The sequence below is a fragment of the Abramis brama genome (genome assembly GCF_963993115.1).
Source record: "Abramis brama genome assembly, chromosome: 20".
In the NCBI taxonomy this organism is placed as follows: Eukaryota; Metazoa; Chordata; class Actinopteri; order Cypriniformes; family Leuciscidae; genus Abramis; species Abramis brama.
This window is the reverse complement of record NC_139982.1, coordinates 7784697-7797569: the sequence shown is the minus strand read 5'-3', so window position 1 is coordinate 7797569 and position 12873 is coordinate 7784697. Positions and strand designations below refer to the sequence as shown.

Genomic DNA, 12873 nt, shown 5'->3' with positions numbered 1-12873 from the left:
TTCCAGTATTACGGGTTGTTGCATAATATATGAGGAGTTTACGAGCTTCTCCAGGTTTCTGTGAGTACCAGGCTAAACGATGATAACCACTAGCCACATACACATTACTGCTGGTTTTACAGTTTATTCTGACTTCTTCTCCTGGTTGAACGGCTGTTATTGATGGACTCTGAGTTACAGTGATCTGTCCTCTACACTCTGAAAGAAAGCACAAACAAAAATAATATATATGATGATATACAGTATATGATATATATATATATATATATATATATATATATATATATATATATATATATATATATATATATATATATATATATATATTCACATTTTAAGAAAACTAATAATTATTGTAAAAACTGTATTACACAAACCTTGAATAAACAGTGCAATGGTCCAGATGAAGATGTTGATTGTGTTCATTGCTGTAGTTTAGTCTTGTGTGATGATGAAGATTGTGTTCTGCTCTCAGTCATGAAGTGTTAAACTCACAGCACTATAAACACTCTCAGAGCACTGAAGCATGTGCTGACAATGCAAAGAAGTGGGCAGGATTTACAACAGCTTGTGCTGATAACAAACTCATAAACTCTACATAGAAGATTTTACTTTCAGAATAATGTTATTGAACCATTTAGTGATTAATTGTACATATTTATTAGTTGTGAAATATTTTTGTTTATGTCTGTCAGGCTGATAAGACACTCGGTTTTGTCTGGAGAATCATGAATGTAGATCATTTTAAACATATGTCATACGCAGCAGTTTCTCTGAGTACAGTTCTGTGCTACACCTTTATAAGCATGTTAACAATGAGAAATCAAGAACTAAATAAATCAGTTTTACTATATTTAGAGGAATAATAAAAAAAAGTCCATTATGGTCTTTGGAATCAATGTTGACATGTTGCTCTCTGGGAAATATTTTCATGATGTCTATTTTCCCCACATTTTCCACATGCATGAAGTTCATCAGGACTCATAATCAGGTCATTATATATTAAACAATGTGCATCTGAAATGTTCAGAATTATTGATTCATTTATTTGAAGCTGCAGGTTTTTCTGTGAATCATGATGACTGATCTGCATATGAAGAACAGAAGCATCATTATGAGAAACTCCACAACATCATCCATGATCAAAGAGGTCAAAGGTCACCTCAGAGGTCACAGCTCATCAAATATATTTCTTTAAACAGTGTTATATCAGAAAGCATTTAGTCAAATCTGAATGAGTGAGTGTTGAGAAGAGCTGAGGATCTTCTAATATCAGTGTGTTGAAGTGTTGTTTCTCTCTCTCTGCTGGAGTGTGTGTTCACTCGAGTGGAATAGAGGTTTTTGTACGAGCGTTTCATTAGATTGTATCACTGTGGTGCACATTCGGTGGAGGAACTAAACTGGTGATCGGTAAGTCTGTCTATTTAATTACATATAAAAAAAATACTATTTATATTTCAGAAAGTGTTTACAGTTGAAACAATAACAACATTTATCAATAATAATGATTAGTAGATATGGTGGTCATTATAAAAATATTAATAATGTAGATTTTAATTTTTATGTAGATGTTAATGTAGATGTATCTTTTCGTAAATTATTGTATCCAAAGTTAAAATGCATTATAATATTTACAAATTCCTTGTTATAAAGGAAAATAGTTGTTGGTTATTTGTTTTAATGTAATAATGTAACAATAAATAGATAATATCATAATGTTTTATAATCGTGGTTACAATTTGTCATGAGATCATACATGCATTATAAAGTGCAGTAATGCATTATTATTATTAAGGCATCATTAATGCACTAAAAAGACTATTATAAGTGTTAGCAATAATGTTTTATTATTATATAATCTAAAACAATTATAGTGTCATGTTTATATATTCAGAAGAACCGCATTATTCTTTTCAACAACAAAATTCTAAACGTATTTCACTATGAGTTTAATCAGTTTATTACAGGTTTGTTTTTCCTTCATTTATTTCTACACTGAGTTCATATTTAGTTCATCTTTTATTGTAGAAATCATACATGGAAAAAGAGATTTGACATCAGAATGTAAATGTTGCTGCTTTCTGTAGTTCAGTCAATGATACTGAATCTCTTTTGCTCATGTTGTGCTTATAATTCAGTGTTTTGTTCATTCTGTGTGATTCAATTGTGTTTTAACTCTGTTTGAAATTGAGTTACATTTTCAGTTCAGGTGAATATCTCAAAATTTAAGATATTTATGTTCAGAGTGAATAATTGCTGGAATTAAAGCAGTCAGATCGGCCTGATAATAGATAATATGTGTTATAACTGCTGTTACACTTATTTATGAGATCATACATGCATTTTAATGAATATAGCAATGAATAATTAATGCATTAAAAATTTAATTGTGTGTGTGTGTGTGTGTGTGAATGTGTTGTGTTTGTCTCCTGCAGCTGGTCCCACAGTGAAGCCCTCAGTGTCTCTGCTGCCGCCCTCTTCTCTGCAGATCTCTGGAGACTCAGCCGCACTGCTCTGCCTGCTCAGCTCTTACTCTCCACAGGGGGCGCTGGTGAGCTGGACACTGGACGGGTCAGAGGTCACCGAGGGGGTTCTGACCAGCGCAGAGAGCCAGCAGGACGGCCGCTACAGCCGCAGTAGCGTCCTGACCCTCAGCAAAGCACGCTGGGAAGCGGGAGAGCTGTACGTCTGCAGAGTAACACATGATGGAGCTCCTCATGAGGTCTCGTTCCACAAGAGCTCTGAGTGCTGATGTTTCTCTCCTGAAGATGAGCCGTATCTGAGTGTCCTGTGTCAGGCAGGATTCACATGAGTCTAGTGCTGCAGCTGTAGTGATTTACAACTCAATACTGAAACTGAGTGTGTGTGTGTGTGTGTGTGTGTGTGATCTTTCAATCTGCTGTGTTTGCTGCAACATTCAATAAAGCTTCTCAACAAGTTCACTTTGTGTCTGACAACATCATTCAACTAACAGATGAAGATGCAGGTGCTTTTCAGAAGGTTGATGTAGCAGTAAATGTCAAATAAAGCTCTTGGGGTTTGAACATGGTCTCTGGAGACAGAGCTGCTCTATTCTGAGAGGATCACAATCACTCCACCCTGACAATGCAAATGGGGTTTCAGTCTCACTCTCTGATTGGTTACATGATCTGGACTGGAACACTTTCACTTCTGCTTTAGTGAAGCAGCGCAGACAAACTGATCATTTATAGGAGATTAAAAAGTTTAGAATATAAAAATATCATAAAAATATTGTAAAAAATATTTAAAAAAATATTTTAAAATATTTAGTTAGTGTTAAATATTTAGTTAGTGTCAGTAGTTCTGACACTAACTGTTACATAATCATTACATTTATAGACAATGGTGTAAATATATATGAAAATCATAACTAATGATCACAAATGAAGAATCGGTGTGTTGTTAATAAGTAAGGGATAATGTATAGCGAGGCGGTTGTTATAGCGAATAACAACCCCGACAGGCTGAAAGGGAGCCCGACGCAAAAAATAAATAAATAATTTGACACAAATTACTGATTTAAAAAGGAGTTTATTGATTTAAAAACAATTGTATTGCTTCCGCTAAAGAAAATAGTCTGTTCCGCGTCCATAGCAACGTGCTGTTTTTCATGGCAACGGTCTGTTATAGTTCGAGAGACTATAGTTATATCAAGAAATAACAGAACGCTTTCTACATTGGAATTCAGCCAAGCCATGTAATAAATGTTAATATCATAGTGTATTTGTTCATTGTTCATACATGTTTATATTAAAGTGTATTTGTTAATTTTATAATAAAAAACTCTTGGTTGAATGTGTGTTTCACTGCCAGTTTCTGCCCAGCCGACTCTCAGCCAGATCTGTCTTACAGTGCCTGGGCCAGACCTGGGCCATATCAGTCAAAAAGAGTCACTTTACAGGGTGTGGGCCACATCTGGGCCAGAGGAAGCTCTGTGTGTCCATGTTCAGTGTGTTGGGCCAGTTTTGGGCCGGGGACCCAGCCAGAAGTGGAGGTGGGCCAGGCAAAGTTTGCTATCTGGCCTGCTGTTATCAACTCAAGAGTGAACCAGAATCATGTTGCTCTAGTGATGGGAGAAACAAAGCTTTTAGAAACCATTGAACCGATTGATTTGCATAATGATTCACTGTATTGAAGCTCTGGAAACGCCACACTCTGGTCAGAACAGCGGAAACTCAGCATAAAAACACCTTTTACACACCAAATGCAAATGTTTTAATTTAAAGTCTAATCTATTCAATGCAATTACCAAATCATCTAATACCAGTAAATATGAAATGTCTTTATAATATGTGTTAGTTTATTAAATTGAAGGGCTTGTTTTGTTTGTTTTATGGAGAGCTTGGTAATCAGACCAATTAGACACTTTTACCTACAACTCCTTTTTTATTATAAAAATGTGTCAATAAACATTAATATTTAAAAAACTGATCTGAGATCAGGTAAAATGAAATAGACAGTGGTCTATTCTGCATGCGCGTGTAGAAAAGAACTCGAGCTTGTGTTCAAATCTGCGCGCGCGTGTGCAAAAGAACTTGCGCGTGTAGAACCTGTCAGGACTCACGGCTGTTATTTTTGCTTGCGACTTGTTAATTTGTGTGCACAATCATATTTTTTGTGCTCCAGTTTGGGATTTGAGAGTTCTGCATGTGTACATTTTACGTGCGAGCTTTGTCACGTTGCTCACACTGTTGTAATTCACTTGCGCGCTGTGTTTTATGCGCTTGCACTGTTTTGTCCACCATTTGACGCCATACCCTTAGGCCAACGGAGATGTTTTGTCCCGTGTGGTCCTCGGGGAAGTAGGAAGTCTGAAGGCATTTGCTGGCGAGTTCGTACTCGGGCGTAATATAGTGCACAGTGAGACTTATGTACGGTTCTGTAGTGCGGCTGGACCACAGGTCGGTCGTGGATGAAACATATTCAATCTTTCCCGACTCCAAACTCTGCCTGCACCGCCTTTCTGCACTGTTCATACAGTTGTGGGATAGCTACCTGTGAGAAACAGATGCAGGATGGGATTTGGGACCGTTTGTCTAGTACATTCAGAAGCTTCTTGAAGCCTTTCTTTTCCACTGTGTGGATGGCATCATATCTTTGGCCAAATAGTACGTTATAGAATTGGTGATTTCGGTATGTCTCTTTTTTTGTGCCACTAGCAAAAGCACTCGCTAGCGAGGCTTGTTTGGCTAGCTCTGGCGTATTAGAGTTAAAAAATTGTTTTTTGGGGGGGTAGCATCATGCACTCATCATAAAGTGGCTTGTGGTGGTTCTTAAGATGCGAATATAGGTTTGTTGTATTGCCTTTTGTGTGGCTTACCACCATTGCATAGTGCATTAGCCTGTGCAACATCTGCTGGCTTGAAATCAAAGTATGTCCAAGCTGCCGAGGAGGCATTACTTTTGACCTTCTGAAAAATACTTTATATCTCTGTTATTTCGTCTTCTCCCTGAGCAACACTCATTTACTTACTTTTGTGTTCTTTCTTTTGCTCCACTGGCTCCCTTCGCTCTTTCTTTAGGTCCTTTCTTTTCTTTCGCTTCGTTTTGGTTGTCTCTGTCAATTTCTTCATTGCTTTATGTTCCTGCGGAGGCTCCACGCAGAGCTTTCACCGTATGTAAGTGGCCTGATGTGTATACTTGTGCGCTGGTGTGTGCGTCGAGCAGGCAAGTGTGTGTGTGTGGGGACTGTGTGGTAGAGCGAGGGAGAAGTGAGAGAGTGACGGCGATTAGCTGTGGAGCGAGTAGCGACTCTAGAATCATATTGAGAGAAACAAAGTGTCTCCCCTCTTTCTGACCACTGCACACAAAAAGTTTAACTATTAACTAAAAAATTTTGGTGAAACATTTTTACACTCAAAATAATTGATTAAATTTTAAAGCTGCGAAATCAATTAAATATACTATATGAATGGAGTAAATGCAAGTAAAAAAAAAAAGTAACTGCATCTGGTACATTAACAAATACAATTGAGTAGAAATAATTTAACATTTAAACATTTAAAAACCAATATTTATGAGTAATATTAACTGTTTTTATTTGAGTAATATTAACTTTTTTATTTCCTCTAAACCTTTGTAAAACAGTATTCCATACAACCACCAGTTTACATGACAATGGCCTTTATTGTTTATGAGTACAGCAATACAGCATATTTTACACTGTTTTAACATGTATACAATATTATACATTTATAATCCAAATTAATTATATTCATTATCATTAGGAATAAAGTTGTGTGTTTATGCAAGGCGTTTCAATCATGCTGAAAAGACAGACTCTTGTTTAGGTGTCACATTACGCCTCTGTATGTTGTTTTGCATTAAATAAAATGATTTAAAGCACAGTAATGATTTCATAGATACAATAAAACATTCACAAACCTGAATTTCACAGAGGAAATGCACCAATTCTGCAAAGCTGAGAAGAGAAGAGGAGAACTGTTCTGGACTGGAGAGAGTTCAAACAGCCCGCTCACTCAACCTTTGAGTTGTCATCAAGTCAGAGGGCGGGGGAGGGGTGCATTGTTTTAATTGAGTAAACTTACTCAATTTCTTAAGAGTGTTAAATATAATAATAATATTGATTTGAATTAAGGAATATTTTTGTTTCTTGAAACAGATCAGTTTAATTCTCCATTCTCAAATATTTTGATAGAAATTTCACAAATATATTAAGTGTATTATAAAGAAATAATTGGTTCGTCAAATACTAAATTCTTTTAGTGAAAAAAAAAAAAACTTAAATATAACAAAATTTTAGATAAAATTAAATGTTGGATTTTTAGTCAATTATTTTGGTATGTTTAACTCAAACAATCAAGTAAATGATATTCAGAGATTTTATTAAGTTAATAAAGTTAAATATTACTGTAATATTTACTAATATATATATGCCATTTTTTAAATTTGAGCCCCTGCCCCTGAGGAATCTCTAAGGTTAATTTTGGTCATGGCTTGTCTTGAAAAAACAGAATTTCAGCTGAGCTCAAATTTGATCGCAACGGTCATTAATCAGCTGTCGGTGAACATGTCAAACTAACGATCAAAGACTTCAGATTTTATCTTTGGATCAGAGGATTATTTTAGGATTTGCAAAATTTGTCTCAGACTGCCAAATCGTGGCCAAAATTGCACATAATTTCAATTAATTAGACATGTTTTATTAATAAAATGTTCATTTTAATTTAATTTAACCATTAAAATGGGAGTCCAAAAAATGTAAAACAGAATACAGAAAAAATCTACATGGAAAAAAATTTATTTGGAATGTGGGAAAAAATAAAACAGATTTCATAGGCCCTCATAGGAAATTTACTTGATGGAAAGATGCACACACTCCCGACACCTGGTTTTGTTATAGTTGTTGTAGTTATGGTTTTATATAGTTATGTTATGTTATGTTTTTTTTTTGTTTTGTTTTTTGCTAAATTGGCTTGGAACAGTTGTTGAATAAACAATTGAACTGATGAATTATGCCTGTCTATCTGTTTGACTGATAGTTTTATTGATCACTGAGATAGCAGTGACTTGGAGTGAAGATGGTTCAATATAAACATTTAATTAAAAAAAAATAGCTTAGATGTAGTAAACTACTTTTGCCATATTGCTGTATCTTAGCTTGCTACATTTCCCAGGGTGAAGCTTCAGTGTAGTGAAGCTTCATTTAATGTACAGTAACTGCTAGCTTAGCTCTCTACATTATCCAGCTTTCCCAACACTGTTAACCCTCTGGGATCTAAGGTGTTTTTGGGGCCCTTGGGATGTTCTGACATGCCCTGACATTTGTGCTTTTTTCAGTTATTTCTAAACATGTTAATGGCAAAGGTGTAAATTCACTCTATATAGCACAAACAGGGCTACCATAATATGTGAGCAACATGTATGTAGATGTTTGTATTTTTAAGATAATAATGTTTATGCGTGGTTATTGAAAAAAATAAAAATGAAAGTTGCTGAAATAAGACCTCAAAAAACATACTAAATATGTGTCCACAAGACTTTAGACTAATGGATGTTGTCGCTTTGAGTTCTGGCTTCAAAATTATGTGAAAATAGTCTTGCTTTATCGTTCACATAAAACAATAGATTGATTTAAATTGTGTAAGACAGGTTTTGCTTGGAAAGCCAATATGCGAGGGGGGCGTAAAGGGGGAGTAGTTTACACCTGAGAATACAATGTCCCACCCATTATGCGTAATGACTTGCATAATGAGCCATTCATTCAGGAGTGACACTGACTGAGCCACAATAATAAATGCAAGGACAAAAGATATATTTAGAAGAAGACTTATATTGACCATTTAAGATTCTTGTAAATATGTTTTGTTATTTTATTAAAAAGGTTACAATTACAACAATAATTACAATTTCAACAATATTTCAAGTGTACTCTTTCTTTGTAAAAAAATTATTATAGGCCTACATTTTATCATATGTATTCATTAGTTTGAATATAGCCAACATTGTAACATCTATATATATATATATATAGAACATATGCTAAACTTTTTTTTTTTTTTTTTTTGCTAAACTTAAAAATTGTTAAACAAAAGCTTATTTGATGTGGCAGTATATTCTACAGTAAAAACTATACCCAAATCTAGTCAACAAAATGTTGTCTTTCATATTTCGCCTGACTTTAATGTTGTTTTTATGAAATATTAGGGCATATAAATGTTAATTTGCAGTTTAATACGTTGCTTATACAAAGACATTTAATTTCAACATATTTCAGTCGATTTTTACTCATCTCAGTATAGCAAAGCATTTTAGTTGATTAAAGTGGTTTATTCTTTTACACACAGACACGCGATTCATATTTAGGCTAAACAGTCTTTACAAATATGTACCCTTCATTCATCTCACAGAAACGCGATTCATATTATAGAAACGCGATTCATCTTTTTGCGGTTTACATAGGCCTACACTAACGTTATTCCACATTAACACTTGAGAAAAGATAACTTAGCCAACCTCACTCCTCAGCGGGATCTATTGCTCCTCATATCAGCACTGTTCAGAGGAAACTTTTCTCCAGGATTATTAGGTAGGCTATATCATGCCTCACTCGCGGCGCGCTGTGTTTACAGCTGATGTGGGCGTTTCACAGGTCTGAAATGGTTCTCGAAATTTGCGTTTGAATAGCGCGCGCTCTCCGGAGCGTGGTCACATTACATTTGAATGAGCTCTAATGAGCTCGACTGGAATCGCTCTCTTTTAATACAGATTTCACAAGATGAGTATATTTGTTTTTTAAATAAATTTCTTCATTTAAAAGAAGAGAATTCAAGCTTCATGCCTGTGCGTCTGTATGCCTGTTTGACTGAGTATTCGCTGAGTTACAGTCCATTTTCGGACGCGTTTCAGAATGGACTTCACTGACAGAGAGAAGGCAGAACTCGCATCACGTTTATTTTTCTTTATTTGGCAAAAAGCATAACACTTTGTTTTTATTGTGAGTATACACAAAAATAATACACACTTATCAGGATCGATTGATGTATGAAACTGGTTTGTAAGATCAAAGTCAACAAAGAATTTTGAATCTCGTTTGAACTGATAAGAAAAAGAGCGAGCCTATCGCGCCGGCGCGATTTCCGACCTCAGGGGGTTAAAATCCTTTCAAGAGTGCGTTTGCTCAGAGCTACTCCATGCCGTTCATCTTATAAGACAAGAATCTCATCATTAATAGCTAAAACCACATTTAAAATACTCATTGTGTTCACAATTCATCCTGTGTCGGACATTTCCATGACCACTGATGAAAGAAACCACTTAGATCAATCCTGGAGTGAGAGAAAACATTAAAAACAACTGGTGTTTCTGCTTCACTCCGCATCGCTCTCATACTGTGATCTGAAACACTGACAATAAAACATCCCAGTGCCATAATCAATATCAGCACTAACTCTTATTTCATATCAAATAAATGATTATGTATAAATGTATATTTATTTTTAAAGTCTTTAGAAACTTTGCTAAACATTGTCATTGTGCTGTTTGTCCCCGTCTTCATAACGGTGTGACTCCGATCTTTAACCCGATGAAACTGGATAATATTCTGAATGTTCTGATCCAATCTGACCTCTGACCTGTAATGCTGCCTGAATCATAATCATAATCATACACTGTTGGTTCGTTGGCCAGAGGAGAACTGAGCGACTGAGTCTGGTTTCTCCCAAGGGTTTTTTTCCTCCATTCTGTGACTGAGTTTTGTCACTGTCGCCTTTTTCGCCTTTGTCTTGCTTAGTTGGGGACACTTAATAATAATAAAAAAAAATCTTTTTTTTTTACATTTATATAGCGGTTTTCTAGGTATTCAAAGCCCTTTACATATGGAAGGGGAAATCTCCTCAACCACCAACAATATTCAATAACAATATTATTGATCTGCCTGCATTGACACCATTATATGAGAAATGAACTGAGCTGGGGTGTGTTTCCCGAACAACGACGTTACTCATTGCTTACCTACCATAGTACGATGCATCGTTGAAGAAATCAACTAGCTAGTCACGACTGTTTCCCGAAACCGTACCGTCGCAAAGTGGTCTTTCAACCATCTTGGTTTATGACGTCACGCACTTGGTGGAGTTATAACTTCTTTTAATTAATCTGTTTGAGATCGAATTAACGCTCGATGTTTTGCTATAAATAACAGACATTGCATCTGAGGACTATTTCAAATTTTTCTGTTATTTGGCTTTATTTCCAGATTCAATCATAGGCTCATTCTTACATAGTAGAGCACGTTCACACATGCGCACTCTTCAAAAACGGTGCTTTAAATCTCTTGACAAACTAAAAGTCGTAAATGACATTTGTATGTATTCTAAATAAATAACACGGGTTGTACTGAATGTCAGCTTGCTTATTTTGCTCAAGATAAGGATTTATTAAGTTCACATGTCATGCAAACTAGAAACTATGATTTTAACCACAGCTCGACAGCTGTCGTTCCAACCACACAACTCTGCGATGCTGTTTGCGAATGTTCGTTTGAACAATGGTTTCGGGAAACACAAACTATGCTGATAACGACGGAACTTGCGAACATAGTTGGCTAACGATGCTTTTGGGAAACGCACCCCTGGACGATGACATCACTGTGGTGGGCCGTTATCGGCGTTAACGTGCTGCGTTAACGCGAGACTCTTATCACGCGATAAAAAAAATATCACCGTTAATCTATTCTCAAAGTTGTGTTGGGAGCTGGCTCTATACTACACAAGCTATGATGACGCAATCTACTCGCGGCCGCGAGGTACACCCGGCTGCAACGCATCATATTCATTGTCATCTTAAGTAAACACGGCTGAAAGTGAAAGCTGGTGAAAAAGATCGGTGCAACATACATTATTTGGACTTGGTTTGGATTTAAGCCGTCCGACGAGCAGCAGCAAACTACATAGACAGAGTGTGTGGGGTAGCCTAACAGTTCGGTAAGTTAACACACGACTAATCCCTTCTACCACCTCAAATTCAAAACGAAACATATGATATCACTGAATATCAGCGCGCGCGTATTATTCCCAATATATCGTGGTGTAGCACATAATCTCTGTCTGCGCCCGATTTTAAGAATCGTTGTTGTGTTTCTTTTTAACTGAAAAGACATCAGTTAGACAATATTCTAATTTTAAATTGGGGGTTTCATAAGCTCCAAGCCATAATAAACATTAGACCTACTTAAGTCTCTGCAGCTAGTGTACTTACATTTTATTTATCTGCAAAATTATGTTGTATACTTACAGTTTTAGACAATATTTGTTCTCAAAACTACATACACCCTTTAAAAAAAAAAAAAAAGCAAAACCCTTTAGCAGGGTCTGTGTAACCTGTTCTGAAATAGTTTTATTATAATATATACCGTTATCACAAGAGGCTGCAATGTATATCACAATATGGATTTTATGCCATATCGCCCATCCCTAATTGATAGCCTATAGTAGTTGATAATAACATAGGCCTACCTAATGTTGCCTACGGACGGTAACAGTACAGTAGTAACCTTTTACAGTCTATGAGCAGAACAGCTTTCTCAAGCAGTTTGTGATGCATTTTGGAAACAGGAGATGAGCCCCTGGTCTAATGCGCCACCTGGCTTGAGAAACCCGTTCTCAAAGACTTACTTTATAGTCATTATTTGGGTAGCACACATATTCTGAATGCCTTCGGCAGAATTCAAATGAGCCATTTTAATCTAGATTAATCTAGATTAATTTCAAAATTAATCTAGATTAATCTAGATTAAAAAAATTAATCTATGCCCACCTCTATAATATATATATATATATATATATATATATATATATATATATATATATATATATATATATATATATATATCTATCAACTAAATTTATAACGTACGTGTACAGTGCTTAGCATACGTTAACACACCCAAGCTAAAGGTGACTAAAAAGAGGAAAAAAATCTAAAAAAAATCATCTTTTGGAAATTGATCTTAATGCCTTAATTAAAATAAATGAGGAAAACAGGAACCTTTAAGGACACCAATTTTATTTGTGAATGAATAACGTATTGTAAATAATAATTGTTCTTCCTTAAAATACAGGAAGCTTTTTATTTTTAAAGGCCAGTTACTTCATGGATCCAGGATACTATGCATCCTGATAAAGTTCCCTTGGCCTTTGGAATTAAAATAGCCCCACATCATCACATACCCTTCACCATACCTACAGATTGGCATGGGGTAGTTTCCATAAGATCATCTCTTAATGCAAATCAAACCAGCTATTAGGCTAACTGAAATAAAACCATGCTTATATCTAGGTGTGTTGAAGGGTATGTGATGATGTGGGGCTATTTTAATTCCAAAGATTTAAA

At 35.5% G+C, this 12873-nt stretch overlaps 1 long non-coding RNA gene across 1 annotated transcript in view; it reads right to left on the bottom strand.

Moving 5' to 3' along the window:
- Nucleotides 1–4784: 4784 nt before the first annotated feature.
- Nucleotides 4785–12873, bottom strand: part of LOC311071511 — a 123795-nt gene continuing 115706 nt past the window's right edge. Inside the window, exon 3 of the long non-coding RNA XR_014603885.1 lies at nucleotides 4785–5012. This is a non-coding gene — a long non-coding RNA (uncharacterized lncRNA). The remainder of the gene's footprint in view (nucleotides 5013–12873) is intronic.